Genomic DNA, 20779 nt, shown 5'->3' with positions numbered 1-20779 from the left:
TAAATAGTTTTAAAAGAGAGTGCCTGGGAGTATTTTTGTGATTTTTGAGTACAAACATCTGCTGTGTCCCACTTTGACACTGCACGCTAATTTCTCACAGTATGTACCACCAGTGTGCTTAACTGTCTTAATAAGAAATGTTGCAATTATTTGATGTCGACAGACATCAAGCTGCAGCTTCAGAGCACCACTGCCAATTAATAAACCTTATAAGAAAAAGCAAAGTGTTAAAACAAAAAACACATTTTTGTCTTCCAAGAGCTCTCTCCAGCTGTCAGTATGTTATGTTCTCTGGAACTGAGACGGCCAGAAAACTCCTGTACCTGTTAATTGCAACCCGGGTGTCTCTACAAGTTGGCTGTAAAGGCTCCAAAATGCTGGAAGCGATAATTGACGCACCTTATTCTCTTCAATTAGCACTTTTGGGCCTTTAAGCTATCTGGTTCCTGAGCAGCGGTAAAAGATGTTGACACATTTTGACTTGTCAAAGCTAAAAAAGCACAATTTGTAACTAAATACATTAACGACAGCTCTAGTACATTTATAGGAATGGTTCAAAGATCCAAAATACACATTTTCCCTCTGGCCTGTTGTGCTGTTTACCTATGAAGACTCTTTTGGTGTGAGTTGTAGAGTTTTGAAGATGTCTGCCTTCTCTCCAATATAATGGGACAGAATAGCACTTCAAGCTGAGTGCCATGTACTGTACTTCCATTACATTGGAGAGAAGGCAGACATCTCTACTATCCAAAACTCTGCAACTCACACCAAAAATAACTACATGGATAAATAACACTAAAAGCCAGGGGAAGAATATGTATGTTTGATTTTGGGGTGAACTGTCCCTTTAGGCAGTGTCTATGACTTGTTGCCCCTGATTATCGCGTGTAATGAACTCATTAGCCCTACAGTTGCCTCATCACTCCATGTCACATGTCAGATGGTAAATGAAGCGTGACTTGAAGATGATAAACGCCGGCTGTTTGACTGGGCAGATTTTTAGGAGACAGCGAAATGTGTTTGGCGAACTTCTCCTGTAGAGACTCACCATCTGTTTTGGGACTCTGGTCATAACCAGAATCTACAGAGGAGTGAACCTTCACCCGTTAAATAAAGACGACTTTTCACGTCAATTTGTTCAGCAGGGCTCTAAGACTTGTGTCCCTGAGGGTCAACGCACAATATGGTCCGTCACTGCCGTCTTTTGACTGCTGAAATTTGCCCAGGCTCCCCGAGGAAATAAAACTGCATTCATGCACGCGGCGCTGTTTAAACGGCAGGCTTTTAAGACTTGTCTCCAGGGAAACAAATGCCAGGTCAGGAGGGATATTAAAAGCAGCTTGACACCAGATGATTTTTAATCTGACCGCAGCTTTCTGAATGGCAGGACAGCAGAGGATGACGGTTTTTAATCTTTTTAGTCAGCGGCCTGCAAAAACGGCCAGTTGTCTCTTCACACTTTTCATAGTTTGTACTGTATCTTCAGTCAGTCCGCAGTTTATGTGCCATTACTGCACTTGCAGGTTTTGCTTTGGGCCCCTAAATGATATCTCTGCTGTGTTGTGTGTCTGCAGGACTCTATTAGCAGGGGACAAAACTTTAAAAAGGTAAATGCACCAGCGTGCTGTCAGATGTGCAATGACAAAAGCTGCCTCCAGCCTCCCTGAAAGAGCAAAAAAATCAAATTAAATTGAAAATGAAAGAAAACACACTGCAGGGCTGTATCTTCAAAGTGCAGCAACATCACTTTTCTTTGCATCCCAGTTTATTTCAGCATCATTAACGCACATAAACCTATGGATGCTCCCACATTTATCTTTAAAACCCTAGAGCCCAACTCCTATAAATTTGCTCAGTGTTCATGTGTATGAATATAATAACAATAATCTTAATAATAATCAGTGTTGGAAGAAGCTCTGAAAATCTCTACTGAAGTACAAGTACTGTTACATGGCTAAAATATTATTCAATTACAAGTAAAAGAACTGGTGTCAGAAAAATACTTAAGTAAAAGTACAAAGTATTCATCTCAAAAACTACTCAGAGTATTTGTTACTTTTAACCTCTGATGTCACTGTCACCACTCTAAACTAGGGTCACAAATTTTGTGCATTTTCTTTAACCAGTAGCTGAAAACACTAACAACTGATTAATCATTAATAATTTAAGATACAAAGCACATAATTTTCCTCATTTCCAATTGTTTCTGTTTTATTTTTTATCATTTTTTTCGTCATTTTAAGTCCAAGTTTAATTTTCTTTATTCACTAATGAGGTGAAAAAGACAAAATAATGTCAAAATATGATATAATTTCCCTCACTCATTTTAATTGGTTAAATTGTTAACGGCAGTCAATTGATTAATGATTAACTGTTAACATGTGTTGCTGCAGTGTTTTGCTTTGTTTTTCAGTGGTATAAATGCAGCTTGGTTTTGCTATTAATTTAAATTGTACTCAGTACTCAACTATGATTTTCAAAGTAACTAACTAGATTACATCTTGTAATGTATATTTAATCACAAGTAAAAGTACAAGTAACCAAAAAAACTACTTAATTACAGTATGTTGAGTATTTGTAATTAGTTACTTCCACCACTTATAATAAAAATAATGACAACAATAATAATAGTGATAACACACAGGTGTGTTGCAGTCATGTTAAGCATCTCTTCAGCAGATAAGATTCATTGAGGTTTTTTTTTTTTTTTTTTTTTTTGTGCTCTTTGTCATCTGGTTCAAAACAGGTCAGATGACACCAACAATCCATCACTGATAAAAGTCCAATCAGTACAATACACAAGTGAAAACACATCAATAATTTTCTGACATATTTTACAAAAACAAACAGAACATTTTTAATAACTACAGGCAGGAATTATTGCCTACATCTATAATCTGATACAACATACTGACACCTCTTGTTTTAACTTGCTCATATTTTTCATAACTATAGGCTAACAGTTAATTTTTGGGACAGGATTCGTGATTCGGGACAACTGCTCAAAATCTGGGACTGTCCTGAATTTCTCAGGCCCTCTGACCACCTGAAGAGATAAAGAAAAATTGCTGGTACTAGTAATAAAACAAGTTAATTATGGTAAAAACTATTTTATACATAGAAACAGGATACTCAGTAGTCTGAAGTCCTGTATTTTGTGCTTCATAACATGTCACACATTTTCAATGAGAGACAGGTCTGGACTGCGGGCAGCTCAGTGTAGGACCTATGAAGCCGCACTGTTGTAACACGTGCAGAATATGTCTTGGTGTTGTTTTGTTAAAATAAGCAGAGATGTCTCTGAAAAAGACGTTGTCTGGATGGCAGTATATGTTGTTCCAAAACCTGTATGTAACTTTCAGCATTAATAGGACCTTCACAGATGCGGCAGTTACCCATGATGCCATGGGCACTAACATACGCCCATATCATCACAGATGGTGACTTTTGAACTTTGTGCTGGTAACAGTCTTGATGGACCTTGTGCTCTATTGCCCAGAGGACACAATGTCCATGATTTGTAAAAGCAAAATGAAATGTGGACTATTACACTTTTGTTCTTAAACATTCCACAACTTTATCCCAGTCTTTTGCTGCCCTTCTTTCAACTTTTTGGAACATGTTGCAGGCATGAAATTCAGAATGAGAGTATATTTACAAAGAAATCAAAAAAGTTTATCAGTTTGAACATCAGATATCTTTGTTCTGTGTTCAATTGAATAAAAGTGTTCCAACTCTTTTGAAGTTGGGGTTTGTAAGTTTTGAGATATTTCTTAACACTTTAATAGACAAGCACATATAAATGTTTTGGAAAATGAATGATTGCTATTTTCTTATGTATCTAGGCTAAAATAATAAGATGTCTTTTTTTTCTCAAAATATGACCTTTAGTTTCTAATTTACACTCTGTATCTTCTGAGATACATCACCCACTTAGGGCATACATTTTCCATTTTCCTGTTTTTTAAATAAATCATGCGCCAACTTTTAAAACATTGTATAAACAATTAATTAGCTATATTCATTAAAGTTTTACATAAAAATTTTAGAAAGTGAGAAAAACTGAACAATAGTTATTCACATATCCTTTGAATGCTGCAAACAAATCAGTTATTAACATTTAGATGTCAATGAGAAGCTGAACAGGAGAAAGTTTTAAGCAAATTGACCAGTGACCATGCAAAAACGTGTGCACTGGTGAATTAATCAATAAGACACATTTAAGAGTAAAATAAAGAGTAATACATATTTCATATATTTATAACATTGATTATCTGCAGAGTATTGACCTGAAAACATAAGTAGATCTGAGTGATTATCCCTGTTTTATACTCTTATCTGGACAATACATCCTCCAGGATACTGCTTGATTATGAAAGTTGTGATACACAAACTATTTAAGGTTTAAAACTATCTAACTTTTCTTATTTGTGATTTGTGAGTTTGATACAAACCTTTGGTGCGTAGCAACCAAGACCTGCTTCATCATATTTTTTGTATGGCGTGTATAATAGTGAGTGGTCAGGATATTTAATTATAATAGTGATAGCTGCAGAAGCCTTTGATCAAACCGGTCAGTAAAGTAACTATGAAATTAAACTCTTCCTCATTTCTCTTCTGACCCCCTCGGAGTCCCCTCCTGGACCCCCGGAGGCCTCTGGACCGCACTTAAAACCCACTGGGCTGCTGTATGTAGTTATACTTGAGTTTCATGCTTCACCACCTGCCTCAAGAGAGGAACTTTTAAATGGATCTGTGGTCAGCAGCAGTGCATACCAAATCAAACTAATTGTCTGCAGTCGTCATGTTGAAGGAAAACACTTCAGTGTTGGACACACTCGGTAACACTGACAGGATTAAAAGAAGAAATACATCAAGTCTTAAGAAAGTCATTATAACATAGGAGTTACTCTTTTGGTCGAAGCATATTAAGTGTTTGAACAGGATTGAAAGTTCACAGATGGAGCTGCTGCAGTCGTGTCCTCTGTGACGGCCGCAGCCACACGCAATCTCCGTGTAATCCAATAGAGGGTACTGTTTAGTTTCCCAGCCAGACCAAACAGGCTCAGTCTGCCCTGAAATCAGAATGCAGACCCAGTGCTCCCGCTGCTGCTGCTGAATGCAGGCTGTGACACATTCAGTATGCCTCCTTCCACGCTGCCTTGAATGGCCCCCGAAAAAAAACACACACAGGCTTGATGACCTCCTCCAGCTCCATCCAGCCCTGTCCGCAAGATGAACCCTCGCCTGTCTAATTTTGTTTCTCGCTGCCTCTGAATGCTTGTGAATGAATATATGGCTAGGTTGCATTGACAGAGATTCATTTTTAAACCTGTTTACATCATGGTTTAACTTAAATTATGCTGCATCAAACTTTAAGACTATCTTAAAATTAAAACAGATTGAAGGCTTAACAATGTATAAACTCATAGAAATATAATCCCTCTCAAACATCATTTATGACCCACTGCAAGTGTGTGGTGGTGGCTCTATATGTTTAAATACTCTCATGCAATCTGTCTGTTTTTTTTAATTTTCTCATTATTTTGGTACATTTTACCAACCCAAAACATCTGAGACGTGATCAACAATCAGCTATTTGTCTGGTGCGTTTATGAACAGCTTGGACAAATCCAGTTGTTTCTATTTAAATCCCAGTTTAGTTTTTACTCTAAGCCTGAATTAAATTTAACCAAATATGAAAAAAGTGTGTTCCAGTAATAACTTTAAACTTACACTTGAGGTGGTTTCAATTTTGAAATAGTAATGTTATAATGTATCTCTTCAGTTGACCAACAAGTTTTTCTCAAAGGAGAAGAAAATTAGAACTTCTCTTTTCCAACTGGGCTAACTAACATTTTGGCTAGCTAGCAAACACTATAATGTTTTTTTTTTTTTTTCACTTAATGTATTTATTTTAATTTGGGTAAGCTATCTTCATACTGATTAAACTCTAATTTCAGTTTAGATCACTCAACTTTGATTTGCTAAACTGAGATTAGTATTAGTTTTTAATTATGCCACAGAGTTCTGTTTAATTTCAAATCTGGATTTACTCATGTTAACTTAGTTTTGCTAGACTCTGACTAGATTTGTGACAGATTGACAAAAATAGGCTAATCAAATTCAAGTTAAGGGACTGAGTCAAGCCAGTTTAGTTTTGTTGGTCTCCAGTTGATAATTCAACCAACAGTTTTTCTGCCAAGCCACCATGAGTAGGCTAACTAGACTAAACAACTGTTTTAGCTAGCTATTAAACGATGCCACATTTCATTAACTTTTAAGCTACCCAGCAAACAATGTAATGTTTGTTAAATTTTCAGCTAGGTAGAAAATAATGTGATATTTTGCTAATGTTTAACTACCTCACAAACAATGTCACAGTTTATTTACTTTTTAACTAGCTAACAAACAGTGTCACACTTTGTTAACTGTAACCCTAGCTAGCAAGCACTGTAATGTTTGGTTAAATTTTAGCTAGCTAGAAATGTCATCTTTTGGTAACTTTTTAGCTAACTTACAACCAGTTTAACATTTGATCATTTGTGTAAATGCCAGATACACTGTTAGTATCTGCTGCTTGCCTTGACACATTTATCACAGACATCAGATCATCTCCTACATGTCTTACTATCTTACTTACTAGAATACACTGCTTGTCATTACTTGCTTTCTATCATGTGGCAAATTCCAAGTCACGCAATATTTCTTAAGAAAACAACTAAGGTGAGACTGATTTTGCCTGCATTGCTCAATGTGTTTGTTAGTGTCTCTTTTGGAGAGTTTCAGGCACAAGCAAGTCCAGGATCATGCGGGGGCTGGTGTCAATGTCAAGTTACATTATTTGGCACGCAGCAGGGTCAAACATTCTGAGCCGCTCTGACAAAATGGCAAACAGCAGCAGTGGGTGGGATGCTGTTGAACGTGTCGGTAGACTAAAACATTTATTTTCCCCCACTTCAAGAATACTAAGCGCACCTAAAAATGGAGTCAGCAGGGAGGCTCCACCACAGGAAGCCTCCAGACAGACTTCACAAGCACTGCTTAGCAAAGTGGGCACAGTGAGAAATACTATCTCATGTTCTGAAATGGTCAGTGGAGAAAAAAGAAGGTAGAGATTCAATTATTCTGATGTCCAGGCTCCAGTGGGTTTGAGGAGTGGATTTTTATGCGGCCCAGTGTGGGGGCGGCACGCTCAGCGGGCACCGACCTCAGGTGGCTGCTGTTTGAATTTCCACTCCTTTGTCAGAATGGCATCATCACACAGAAAGAGACACACTAAGTGGAAGAAGTGCTTTGATTCAGACGGCCTATTTGTGCCGCCACCTATCAGCATCCTCTTTCAGATCGGCTTCAAATACTGTCAAAAATGCCAAGTTGGGCAAGTCTAAGACATCAGACTTTATATAAAGTGGTGACATTTATGGCTGGCAATAAACTGTTGTCTGTATGCCTGGCAGAGGAAATCAGGTCAGTGTTAAAATATCTGTATATAAAGGAGCAAGTGTGAGTCTGACTCCAACAGATGCACTTAACCTTATGCTTTCAAGATATGCATCTCATACTTTACCTAGTGATGCGGCTGGATTTGTGAGATCACACAAGAATCCATCTTAACAGGCTTCAAGTTATCTTTTTGTGTCTGCATCAACAATGGTGCAGCCAATCAGTGTCCTAGGAGGGACCACTGGCAGCTATGGGCGTGACTTCAGGTGTGATGACAGCAGGAGTTGTCCATGGAAGCACTGATCTGATTGACTGAAGTTAGCCTGTGTTAGACATTATAGACAGATGGTTCATCCAATCACTGGCCAAGTGTTCTTTTGAAAGTGCCCGCCCTTTTCCAAACGGTTCCTATGGACAACTTCCTGTTATCTTACACTCACAGTTACATACATACATACATACTAGGAAACAAGCAAGTGAAACACATCAAAGATAAGTGGCTTAAGTATCTATTCCAGCAGTTCACCAACTTTTGATTGAAAAACCAGATGACCTGGGCCAGATGAAGTGAGGTGTCTCCTATCTGATAAACAGATCAGAGAGGTTTTGTGGAGCCAGGTCATGTACAGTAGGGCTTTGTAGGGAAGAAAATAATGTGATATATTCTGAAACTACATGGAAAGCAATGCTGAGATCCAAGAAGGTGTGATTGGATCAAATCGGATCAAATAGCTGTGTTGTCTAATTGTGGTGTTGTGGAATTTTGCTGCAATAATCTAACTACCTAGGTAGTTGTTCCGATACTGATACCAGAGTACTGGAAAATTCTGATTACTCTGGGACTGCCTAAAATGCTGGTATCAGTATCAGGATGGTGAAGTTATGTTCTATGCCATTAATTATCTGTATGTACTTTTTTTTTTTTTTTTTTTTTACAAAGGGTTTAACCTGAGCCAGGTCATACAAGGATGACAACAATCATATCACATCTATACAGAATTAGTAGTGTACAGCTCTTAAAAACTAGGAGTAACAGGTAGCGGAATCAGTATTGGGAAGGAAAAAAATGGTATTGGAGCATCTCTATAACCAGCACTCACTCTCTAGATCTATGGTCCACCATAGGCTGTATAAGAGAAGTGGATAGAAGCTGATAGGTATGAAAAGTGAAGCCAGCGCAAAAGTGCCTTAAAACTGCTCTCGTTCTAATGGCCAGCAGGGCTTGACTCCACTGGTTGCAAAAAGAAGTCTGATTGCAAGGAGGTCTGTGAGAAATTGACCCCACTTCTAACTTAATATATGACATCAGCAACCAGTTTTCTTATTGGTTCATGGTTCAACCTCTAGTTTCAAGTCTTTTTCAATACACCATAATATTCATTTAGTAAATTATGGTCCGATTTAGAGTAAAATAAACTACATATACTTCTCCTATGTACTGTAGTTCTATGACTCCACCACTTTGGTCCAGATTGAAAAATCTCAACAACTGACACATGGATTATCATGGAATCTTACACAGATTCCCGTGGTGACCAGAGGATGAACTTTAGTTATTTGCTGACTTTTGCTATAGCACCACCAACAGGTCACATTTTTGACTCTGTCAGAGAAATACACCATCAGATCAAAGGACTTAAGTTAACATTTACATAAGTTAACATAAGTTTTATTAAATCAAGGAAAACCAACTGGGAGCAAAACTGTCATTCACAGTGGTTCCCTGCAAATATAATCACAGTTATACAATAATAAAAAAAAAAAATTAACATTCTCATACAGAGCAGTAATACAACACAACACAAGACTTATGACTTTTAGAAAACAGTGAAACAAGCACATTGCACAGGGACAAAGCTTACATTTGTCCATCAAAAGAGAGTCCTGAGGCTTAGTCCACCTATTAAGAGAATAAATAGGATATCTAAGGTAAAACATTCTCCAGACAAAGTGTGGTAGCCCATATTTCTCAGTGTCTTTGTGAGGATATTAGCATTTTCATGTTAGCATTTAGCTCAAAGTAAAGCTGTGCCAAAGTACAGCCTCACAAACATGCCGGGTTGATGTCATGCTGATGACGTAGCTGAAGAAAATAAATCCAGAGTCACCACTAATTACCTTCTTTCTGGAGACAGAGTGGCTAATGAGAACAAATTTCCTGTCACTGGAGCTTTGCACCAACAAGTAGAATTTGTGTTTTGTCGTTGTGTGTGGCAATCAGTTGTTTATGTCTTTAATGCACTCAGCTAGGTAAATGATTGCTTTTCTGTGACAGTGTTTTGCACTGCCTTGTCTCAAACAACCTACTTCCAGATCTTTGAAAGCATAAAACACATGTGCCAGGTCAGACTGTATTAGAAAATGCTCGGATTCTCAGTGTTTTCTATAGTAAAGCAAGGACATTTTTTTATTTATGCATATGTCTTTTTACTAAAGTATCCATCTAAAATAGGAAACATTACCAGTATTCATCGGTTTATGTCTTTTGTGCAAGTTTATTACACTCTAATGAAGTACACTAATTGACTTTACGTACCGTGTTGGCAGCAGAGGGCCTGTCTGTTCCCCCTCAGCCACTCCGTCTAATGGCACTGAAGGGTCTTGTTTATAGCAGCCCCATGCTTTTAGAGGCCATTTCCAGAGATGCAACCTGCTCTTTGCGCCACGTTGTAAAAAGTGTGAATGGGAGACTAATAAAGGTGCAATTACAGCAATTGTGTGTGTGTGTGTGTGTGTGTGTGTGTGTGTGTGGTGATACCCCCATTGAGTGGGATGGTGCATCCTGCAGCTGAGGAGGTGGGCTGCTTGGATGCTTTATGATGATGATAATGGATTGTTAGGCCACACTGGAGGGTTTTTTTGTCTGAGCTGCTGCTACCTGCCCAAGCAAACACTGACATATTGTAGTTCTTAAGGTCTGTGGGTCGAGTGTATTGGACAGCAAAGACATAAATAAATAAGGAACTCTTTACACTAAATACAATTAGTGTTAGTTTATTGGAGCCCCTCAAAAACTTAATGAAATAGACTCTTTTGAGATGGACACTTAAGCTGTATTGATTTGACTTTCAGCAGGAGGAATATAAATTTGAAATATAGCCTGTGAGAACATGCCATGGATGGTTGAGAACTGCCACCGCGGGAGGCTAGAAAAATCATATCGTAAGTAGATGACTAACCCTAACACTAACCTTAATTCTTTCACATTAACAATACAGCCTTTATCACATTTAGAGCTGCTTGTTGTATTTTAAATCAATGGGCAGGAAATAAGAGTCACTCACTGAGCCTGAGCGGTCTACAGACCAACATTTTATGTGAGTTACTGCTGGTACGTCATGGCACATACATTATAAGTGAACAAGTGAGGTGGAGATGGTAAATATCAAAAGGTTGACATCTAGATTGTAGAAAACAAGCACTCCTAAATATATGAACTTAAGCCTTACTTCATGCTCTCCAGGAATGTCAATAAATGCTAATGGTCAATAAAAGCTCCACCAAACTACACACATAAACATCAACCCAAGTGTGACCACAAACACAGCTAGAGCGTTCACAACAATGGGATGACCAGAAAGCATAAGCCTGTGGCCACGGTTGTTGCTGGCATGGAGCCAGTTTGTCAAAAATTGTGACTCACAGAGGTCCTTCAGCATCCAGTCATGGATGTGCACAAAAAAAATCAGGCTGATCGGTCCAGTAGTATGAGAGATTAGCAGGTCTGTTGATTATCCAGGCACGCACACATGCAAGTGATCATATGATAATAATAGAAATACACAAGGCCTTTCACGCTCTCACACGCGCACTACATGCACACATTTCTGTCCTTTAGCAGAGTGCTTGTATACTGTGTGAATGTTAGAGGATAATGCTCATTTGATTAAAATCAGTTATGTTTTTTCATAATTAGACTACATTTTGAGCATGTTTTCCTTTTAAGCAACTAAGTCTTTCAATTATGGCTCCTATCACGCTGAGATTCTAATTCCTCACTCCAGTGGTCCTCAAAGTGGAGCCCTTTAGGGGGGGAGATCCATTGAAAATGAGGAGCAGCTTAATTTTTTCCATCATTTCATTTTGCACATCACATAATTAACTTGTAGAACTCTCAGATGTTCAGACTGAAAGTCAAATGCCAGTATAATCCTTATATTAACAAAAAAGTTTGACATGGTCAGATGAATTATCAAGGGCTCTGAAAGGCTTAGAGCTGAATGTGTTTAAAACCTAACCTTGGACTGAAAACACCCAACAGCAAGATTCCTCTTTGGCATCTCAGGAATGGACTATTTTATTTCAGCACTTAGTGAATAAGCTGATGAAATGGGGGTCTAAAAGTCTAAAGGCTTGCTAAGAGCAAGAGGCTGCAATGTCAATTATAAATTACACTTAGGTGTGATAGACCCATCAACACGCTAACAATCAGTCATTCAAAGTAGTAGTAATAGTTTAAAGTTTGTACTGAAGAATCATTAAAGGAATTGTTTGATATTCAGAAAATATGCGTATTTGATTTCTTATCAAGGGTTATATGAGAACATCAATACCACTCTCATGTTTTAGCATTAAGCCAAGAGGTCATTATTAGCTTTAAACATCAGCTAGCTTGGCTCTGTTCAAAGTTTTATAAAGACACTTATTAACACTTCTAAAACTCGCTAATTAACACATTGTATCTTTTATGAATCCTGTACATAAAAAGACAGTAAAAACAAGTTGTGGCTCTACGTCATGTTATGTGGTGTAACTATTTCTTGGGAAGCAGCGCTAATCAGCTAATCATCTTCAGACTCTTGCTTCATACCTCCGAGTGGCATCAATCATCTCGTCTAACTCTCAGCAGGAAACTTAATAGGTATGTTTCCCAGAATGTCTTCCCTTTGGAAGTATAAAATTACAAACCCTATGACAACTTGAAAATTTACCAAATCTTAAAATGAATTGCAGAATGGAAAACATGACAGACAAGAATTATAGATTAACAACTTCCAACTTTGTTCAACAGTGGAGCTGCACAAAGAACAGTAAGTCAAGGCTCTGTGGTCAAAGTGACATTACATTTGGTGAACAGCATATTCTAGGTTGTTGAGGGCTTGAAACGGAATTTAGGACTAGGGACTTGACTTGGGACTTGTTAGTCTTGACATGACTCGGGACATGCCTGTCTTGTCTTGGGACTTGAGTGCCAAGATGCAAAACAATGACTTGGCCCTACATCTGCTGTTTTCAAAGAAAGATGCCAGTTTATTTTCCTGTAGAAACAATTTCCAACGTTCTTAAATGCCTGGCAAGCAGGCTATTGGTGGGAACCTTCCAGACGCTGCACACGATGACGCCATGGCCCCTGTCCCCCTCACAACCAGCAGGACACACCCTAAGACAGGTGTGTGTGAAAGAGTGAAATAAGACGTTTTTAACAACCTACTCAAGACTTGAAACTGATTGAAGGCAGCAGAAATGTCAGCAAGAGAAACCTTCTGCTGTAGAGAGAGATACTCTTTTCTGGACAGCTTGGATGGTTGTATCCTGGTGAGTTAGCTCCTGCTAAGTTAGCTAATTAGCATTAGGAGTTCACTGAAATGGGGTTGAATTGTGTGCTATTTTACTTTGTGAAACCGAGTTAAGTTAAACCAGTCAGGATAAGTGTGATGTGAAGGAAATATGGCTATTGTTAATGGTTGTTGTTATGAATTGTTTTGCCGCCCAACTCTGTTGGTTTAATTGTGGCCTGAAGCTCAGTAAGTGCAACGCGCTTGGCTGTTGATCAAGTTTTGGTGAAGCACATGAGGCAATGTGTGTACATTTGAATAGTGGTTACAACTAATGTGTGTGTGTGCTGTAAAAATATTACAGGACCAATGTGAAATTTATTGAAACTGAGACACAGTAACAAAGAAAATGTTTATTACAGTTATTGTAAAGTGTTGTTAGTGTTAATTTTAATATGACTGTCAGTGAAATAGTAAGATAATAAGATAGATAATAAGATAATATGATGATTTGCAATACTAATATTTTTCTTTCTTTTTTGTTGAGGTACGATTCTCTGTGAAGACATCGTTGTCCGCTGCCAGGACCTTCACTGCATGTCTGGATGTTTGCTGTTCCAAAAGCGGTAGGAACCAGAACCGAGGAAACTAACCAAGTCAAGTGGAATGAGTGAAATTTTTTGAGACAGTGAAACAAAAAAAAGAAGTGTATTAGAGTAATTTTACTGAACAGAAATTTTCTAAACACGTTTTTATAATAATTTCAGTGGTTGTGTGTGTTTTGCATTCTGGAGGTCTTATTAAACGTATTATCACCAGTCTCCTTACTGAACTTAGTAAATTTAGTGAACCTTAAAGTAAAGTGAATCTGTAACCGTAGTATTGTCAAAAAAATATGAAAATATTGACAATGATACTGAATAGTTGATATACTTTCAATACTCATTTTTCACAGTATCATTACTCCGACACCAGCGGTACTTTCTCCTCCTCTGCCTCATCTCACTTCCACACACTGCCGTCTTCTTCTCTTCATTCAGCTCATTTGCTCCACTTGAATATCCATTCATGTCATGTTATAGCCTTGTTATATTTATGTTTTCATAAAAATCTAAAATTTTATGCACTTAACGTTGAGTCGATTTTTCCCTGTTGGATTGAAAATGCTACTGAATATCAATATTTTCAAGGTATTGTATTAAAATCAGAAATTCCAGTATAGTGACAACGCAACTGCACTGTATTGTACTGTATGACCTTTGGTTTAAAAATATTCTGAAGAACCACGGACAGTGACACTTTGCTCAGAATACACATTTTAGATTTTCCACTTGAGGAAAGGTTATGTATTAGAAAAGGTTACACCAGGAAGTTCAAGTGCCCATTTCAAAGAATATTAAAGAACCATTCTTTGAGTCTATGAATGCTCATACTGTCTTTTATAGCAATCTGGCCAACAGTTCTTGAGCTGTACTGCTCCAAACTAGGCTTCAATCTGATAATGATCTAACCAGATTCTCAAATGATGGTAAATCCTCTTATAGCCTGTGGCTTCAGGGAAAACGAGGGTTGGTACTGACGTTTCCAGTGATACACGCAGAAGGCAGGGCTGGTGGTTTGCATTGTCTTGCATTATTTGCCCTGTTGGGCACCATGGGAATAGAAGATGCAACATTAACCTCCTGTAGTCAGCTTTGATGGGACTCTCTCACAAGTTCATCTCAGTGGAAAACAGTGATTTATGTTTTATGACTTTCCAAAGTTAACAGTGCAGAAGTTAGGCCCACACATGCTGGGAGAGCCTCAAATATTTTGAGCGTAGCACATTGTCTGTTTACAATCTCTGTAACCAAAATTCCAATCTGCTTATCTCTTGGTGGCGGCAGGTTTTCTACAGTCATGCAGTCAGCCGGTTGTGACAGTGCTGTACTTAACACTTAATGATGTTGCTGTTATGAGGCGCCGCGCTCGGCAGAGTCTCTTTGAACATGAGCGCCGATACACTCTGCTCAAGGGTGAGCTAAATCCTTTGGATCCAGCGGGAGATGTGGTGACACAGAAGAACGACAGCACATCTTCTCTTTTCTTTTCGCTCTTTCTCTCCTTCCTTGTTCTGTTGCCGCCATCCTGCTGACTGAAGCATATAATTTGGAATGTGTATAATGGATAAATTAGCTGTCAGCCAATAAATCTGTGGGAGGGGAGCCATAGAGGTTCATGCGATCTGACCCAGGAAACTGCGCTGTGAGAATAGTTGAGCAGAGAGGGACGAGCTGTGGGAGGACGGACCGCTGTGAGTTACGGCTCCGCTGGGCCATAAACAAAACACAAGCAAAAGGGGCCTTTGAAGCTAACAAGACCATGCAAGGGTCAAATGCGTAGTTAGAGACATTTATGCGTCTTTGGCTTTCAATGCTTTGGCTCGCATTTTGTGTTCATCCGATGGAAAAATGTAAGAAGATGAGTCCAAATGTTTTCAAATGAAGAGGGAAAGTTGGAAAAAAGCCTCGAGTTTTACAGTATAGTGTCCAGAGTCTCTGGTACGATATTCCACACGATAATGTATCATACTTAGTTTTTATTGAGTGAAAAAATTATGTTTCTGCATTTATTTGTTACCACTGATGTTACGTGTCATTTGTGAAAGTTTTGCCATGTCCTTGCCAGGCCTCGGTCTGGTTAAAGAGAAGGTTATGCGACATATCCGCTCCTCTAGCTGATCGGTTATTTGTCTCTGTATTGCCTGTCGTGACCTTTTAGTCAAAGTGGAAAAGAAATGAGTCAAAGACAGAAGCACCAGCAACCCACAGGCCCGACTACAGATAATCACGGTGCCACCATAACATTTGTGTCAGACCAGTTTGAAGGTCGCTCAGAGTTAATGGGGAAACTGAACTTTCAAGTCATTCTGTGACTTTTAAGTCAGGCACCATATTTTTCTTTGTTTTTTTTTTTCTCAGTGAGGCTCTTCAAAGCCACATATCTTGTTGCTGTGAGAGTCTGAATTTCATCAAGTACTTTGGCCAAATACCTGTAAAACGAATGGCATTTCCATCAGCCTCAGCTGTAATGATCTCCCCAAAGTTAGGTCATGCAATGGGCTGTATGTGTGTATTAGCAGGTGACCAACAGGAATGGAGCTAGTGTCTGTATTTGCATGATCTCACATACTACAGGGGCCCATCAGTCTAATAGATTTCATACACCGTAAGGTCTGTTTGCTCAAGGACCTCTCTTGGTTGTGGTGATTCACAGTTCTTGAAAATTTTATTGACTATTGACTATTCTGTTTTACATCGCTTGCTGACTCAGGCTTAGGCTAAAAACAAGGCTTACCTAGTCTGTTGCAGGCCACCTTTTGGCCTTTGCTATGGCTCAAAATATTTTGTTTCATCCAAAACACGAAGGATCTGCAGATTAATTCCATACCCAATATGTTAGGATCCACTAAAGTTAGACACAATACTAGAAGAATAAATTCCCGCCATTTTGACTTTACCTCATTTGCCACTGATGTACGTCGCTGCTATACATCTGTACAATAACCATATAGGAGTGTTCAAGGTCTGCTGGTAAATAAATGAGACATGCAGACTTCACAACAAACTTGACTGTGGCTTGCTAAATTCTGAGACGATTTTCATGAAATTTGAGAAATTGAACATGATAATACTAGTACTTATTAGAATTAAATTCAGTTACTGGGGGCGATCTAATCAGCACTATGACAAAACATTAACCTACTAAATAGTCAGAGCTTCCAATGGGACATGCAGTCTCTGACCTATGAACAGTGTAAATTATTTAGAATTTGGTTGCTTGTAATGTTACAGATAAATAAGTTTTTATATTGACAAGTTGGGATTGTTTGTTCAGTTTGTCTCCTTATTAAGTTTATACTAAGACCATTGCATGCATCTATGCATTTAACAAAAATCTTAAGAATATACTGTAAAAAAAAGACTTTAATGCAAACATATAAGAAAACTTGCTATACTATACAAAAAATTTGCAATCTCTGCTGGCTGTATCTGGGAGATGTGGAGGAATTGCAGTAGGTGCTTCATCTGGTGGAGATCTGCACTAAATTGAGTGACCTCTTGTAGTTTGTGTAATTTGTTTAGCATGCTAAATTATGATGAGCATCGTAAATATTATACATGTTACAGCAGAATGTTACCATTGTGCATTATTGTGAGCATGTTGATGTTTGTACACTGTTCAGCCTCACAGAACTGCTAGCTGGCTGTAGTCTTACTGTGACATACTGTGTACATCTGTAGTCCAAATGGTTTGTATTTGACTAGATGACTGATGATGAGTTGATTGTTCAAACATTTAAAAACATAATGTGAGTTATTGTACAAATCACTGCATAACAGGTTGCTAATGCTGGTCTTTTTTTATGTTGTTTTTACAGGCTGTTTTACATTTTGATAGATAAAATATGACGGTCTGTCTTTACATAATGGTGATATCAAAACATCCTCTGGATCACATTCTACATCCTAGCTGATAAGTCAGGCTCTTGTATGTTGTCCAGGCTCATATCTCCTGCAGGTAAACATGTTGTGTTTTTCTCCTGCCATTAATCATTGTAACGTCTCTGTGTTGTTCCATCTCGTACTTGTGATAAATCAGAAAAGCTTGTGGATTTTATTATTCATTTTATGTGGGTGATATATTCGGTTACCTTTGCAGGCTTGCTCATCTATCCTGGCTGTCACGTATGATTTCACAGCAAACACGTTATTCTGGATTGAAATAGGAGCGATAAAATGCTGTAAAATACTATAAAATTGGCACTTCTTCAAAACAGCCCCCAGCTGATCAGACGCTTGTATTTCATCGTTGCCCTTTTTGACACTATTGCAGGCAGCATGAAAGATGAAGTCAGTCAAGATACAGATGAGAGTAATTGTTGTAACAGTTGTTTACAGAGGTGTTTGTTCATACAGTACCTCACTTAGAAAATGCCACGTTTTTCTTAATGTTTTTTAATATTTGCTGCCTAATTTAGGCTTTTGGGAACTCTTTGAAAACTGTTTTTGAGGTGATGCTCTGTTCTGCACTGCATACCAATGTTTTAGATGTATTTTTATTCACTCAAACTTTAAAATTTCTTTCAAGACTTTATGTAAAACCATGAATCCATTGCGGAAAGTAAATGTAAAAGTAATTATGGAAATATAGAGAAGAATAAATAAATGGACAAGAAAAGGCAATAGGGAAAAGAAGTTAAAATAAAGGGACGAAAATAAATAAATTACATGAAAAATACATTTAATGCAATGTAATTTAAATGCAAAAAGAAATATATATATATTTTATAAGTAAATACACTTTTTTTCTTTCATATCTCATTTGTCTTTATATTTCCACAACAGTGAAGTACTTATTTATTATTCTGTATATTTCCATATATATTTTCTTATTCTTTTACAGATTTATCCTTGTTTAAGGCACTCCTATGACTCCATAAATATTTAGCAAGGTTATCACAGTATTCTTAATACTGGATTTAAACCACTGATCAGTCATGCAAGTCGAGGTCAGAATGATTGCTCTATATCCACTAATTAAATTTTGGAAATAGCTGCACCAATCACTACTGAAGATTTACACATTTCCAATTAGTAATGGGAGCTAGAGATTTATTGCCTTGAGTCAGAAAGTAATATTTTGTGATATTTCCATTTTCCATGCTGACCTTCAGTTTTACATCAGCGATATATTTCTTGGGCGCAGCTTTTAGTTTTGTTGTGAATATCACATTTTGGGGAAACACAGCTCTTCAGATATTCAGAAGTCAGAGATTCAAAAGCTCCGAGGACATGGCTTCACATCTAAGTGCAACCTTTTTGACTGATGTGCAGACAGTATGTGGTTCAGCAGTTCTTTCTGTTTATCCAGCAGCTTGTTCTCTTTTATCCAGCATGTGAGATGTGCTAACACAGTCTCAGCACCTGCTGAACTTGCTGGAGCGATGTGGTGCCTCTGAGGTTGAATAACAAAAAAGAAAAGGTCATCTTAATTTAGGTCATGCAAAAATCAAGTGCTACATAGGAAAAAATCATAGAAGAATTTAGTGGAATCATCTAGTCTTTTCTCACATATACAAGTTTTATTTCTTCAAGTTAATTTAACTAAAAATCTAGTATTTATTTTCAGAAAACTTCAGAACTTACAAACATGAGTTCTTCTAACTTGAAGTCTTTTGACTTGAAATGATGAGTTTAATTAATGTAAAATACAGAGTTCAATCAACTAATTGAATTAAGTTCCTAAAGAAGTCAGCATATCAGCAGGCTTCCCAACATTAAGACTCTCCTGAGGATCATCTTTTTTGATAGTTTGAAGAAAACGTGTATGATGAAAACATGCTGCATGTCTCTATTACAGTTTTAGATAAGTCATGGTTGTTTTCTTTTCACAACAAAACATGATGATGGTTAGTATTGAATTCAGTCCCTACAGCCTTACACCGACATTTTATAAATTTTACATTATTTGTGTGAAATAATGAACTGACTATTCAAACTGACAAAACATTAAAGGAAATCAAATTTGCAATGTTCATCAGTGTGACTGAAGAGTTGGTGGTTCTTCTTAATATCTTAAACTTTTTGATCATGTTTTCTCAAATACAACTGAATTAGTAATTAGTGTGTCTGTTTGACTAGAAAAGTACATTTGTTTTCAGTCATTCCAAAATTACCTTAACTTGTCTTTTCAAATTCAGTCAACTTAAAATTATAGAACAGCCTGGACACTAACTTTTTAAGTTAAAACAAATATGTATTTTGACAGTGACTGATCACAGGCCGGTCCAGCTTAAAATCTTACATTACAAAATGACCTCAGCTTCTCTTTTCAGGTTCAGTCAACTTAAAATTTTGAGGCACACTGGACACTAGGGTCTGGTGATTGGATGAATATATCGTCCATCGATGATGGGCTGAATCCATCGCTGGTTGCTTTTTTGGCTGGTTTTGGGGGCAATATTTGTCATTTTATTTTGATAATGTAACAGTCTGCAGAGTGACGGATGCTGCTCTGTGCCGCAACGTCATCCAGCGGCACAGTACACACCAACTCAGCCTGACCGTGAGTGTACTGAGCTGGATGAGGAGTGAGAGATAAACAGCCTGCAGAATTAGACTATTTGCACTCTTTTCACACGGTAAATTAAGGATTTAATTCAACCTAAACAGATTTGGTGGTTGTTGTAAGAGTTGGCAGACTAACAAAGATGGTTTTGGTGAGTTTTACATGTTTTTCTTTCGGGTCTGAATGAAGTGAAATTTCAGAGGATTTAATGAGCCAGTTAAGCTCGTCTTAGTTTGGTAAAAGAGAGAAACTTGAATTCAGAAGGTGTATGGTTGTATTTCTCCATTTAAAAAGGAAAATAAGTGTGAGAATATTTAATTTCTTGATACTTTGTAAGTTTATTATTGGACATAGTGAACGCACACAGTGTGTGTAACATCTCCCAGTTGAGAGAACAGAGGGGGGGACAAAGATATCACCAATTGCTGATTGATGGCTTTCTAACGCTGACTTTTTTTTTTGAGTTAAAACAGTTTATTTTTTACAGTATACAAGTTTACAAAGACATGCCACAAATGGCTCCTTGAATTGAGTTCCACTGTCGTCCATCAAAATGAATATTTGTGACTATGACAGTGATCCTGTAAATGCAACAGTGTGAGAGATAATGTCCGGGCTTGTCGAGCAGCTACGAGCCCTTCAGTGCTTCTCAGTCTTCACAGTGAAACAGCTTCAGAATCAGTGGCGCTCGCAGGCAGCAGAGGAGCCGCCTCCTTATCAGTTAATGG

The sequence above is a fragment of the Lutjanus erythropterus genome, chromosome 2 (genome assembly GCF_056507025.1).
Source record: "Lutjanus erythropterus isolate fLutEry1 chromosome 2, fLutEry1.hap2, whole genome shotgun sequence".
NCBI lineage: Eukaryota > Metazoa > Chordata > Actinopteri > Lutjaniformes > Lutjanidae > Lutjanus > Lutjanus erythropterus.
Note: the sequence above shows the minus strand (reverse complement) of the source record.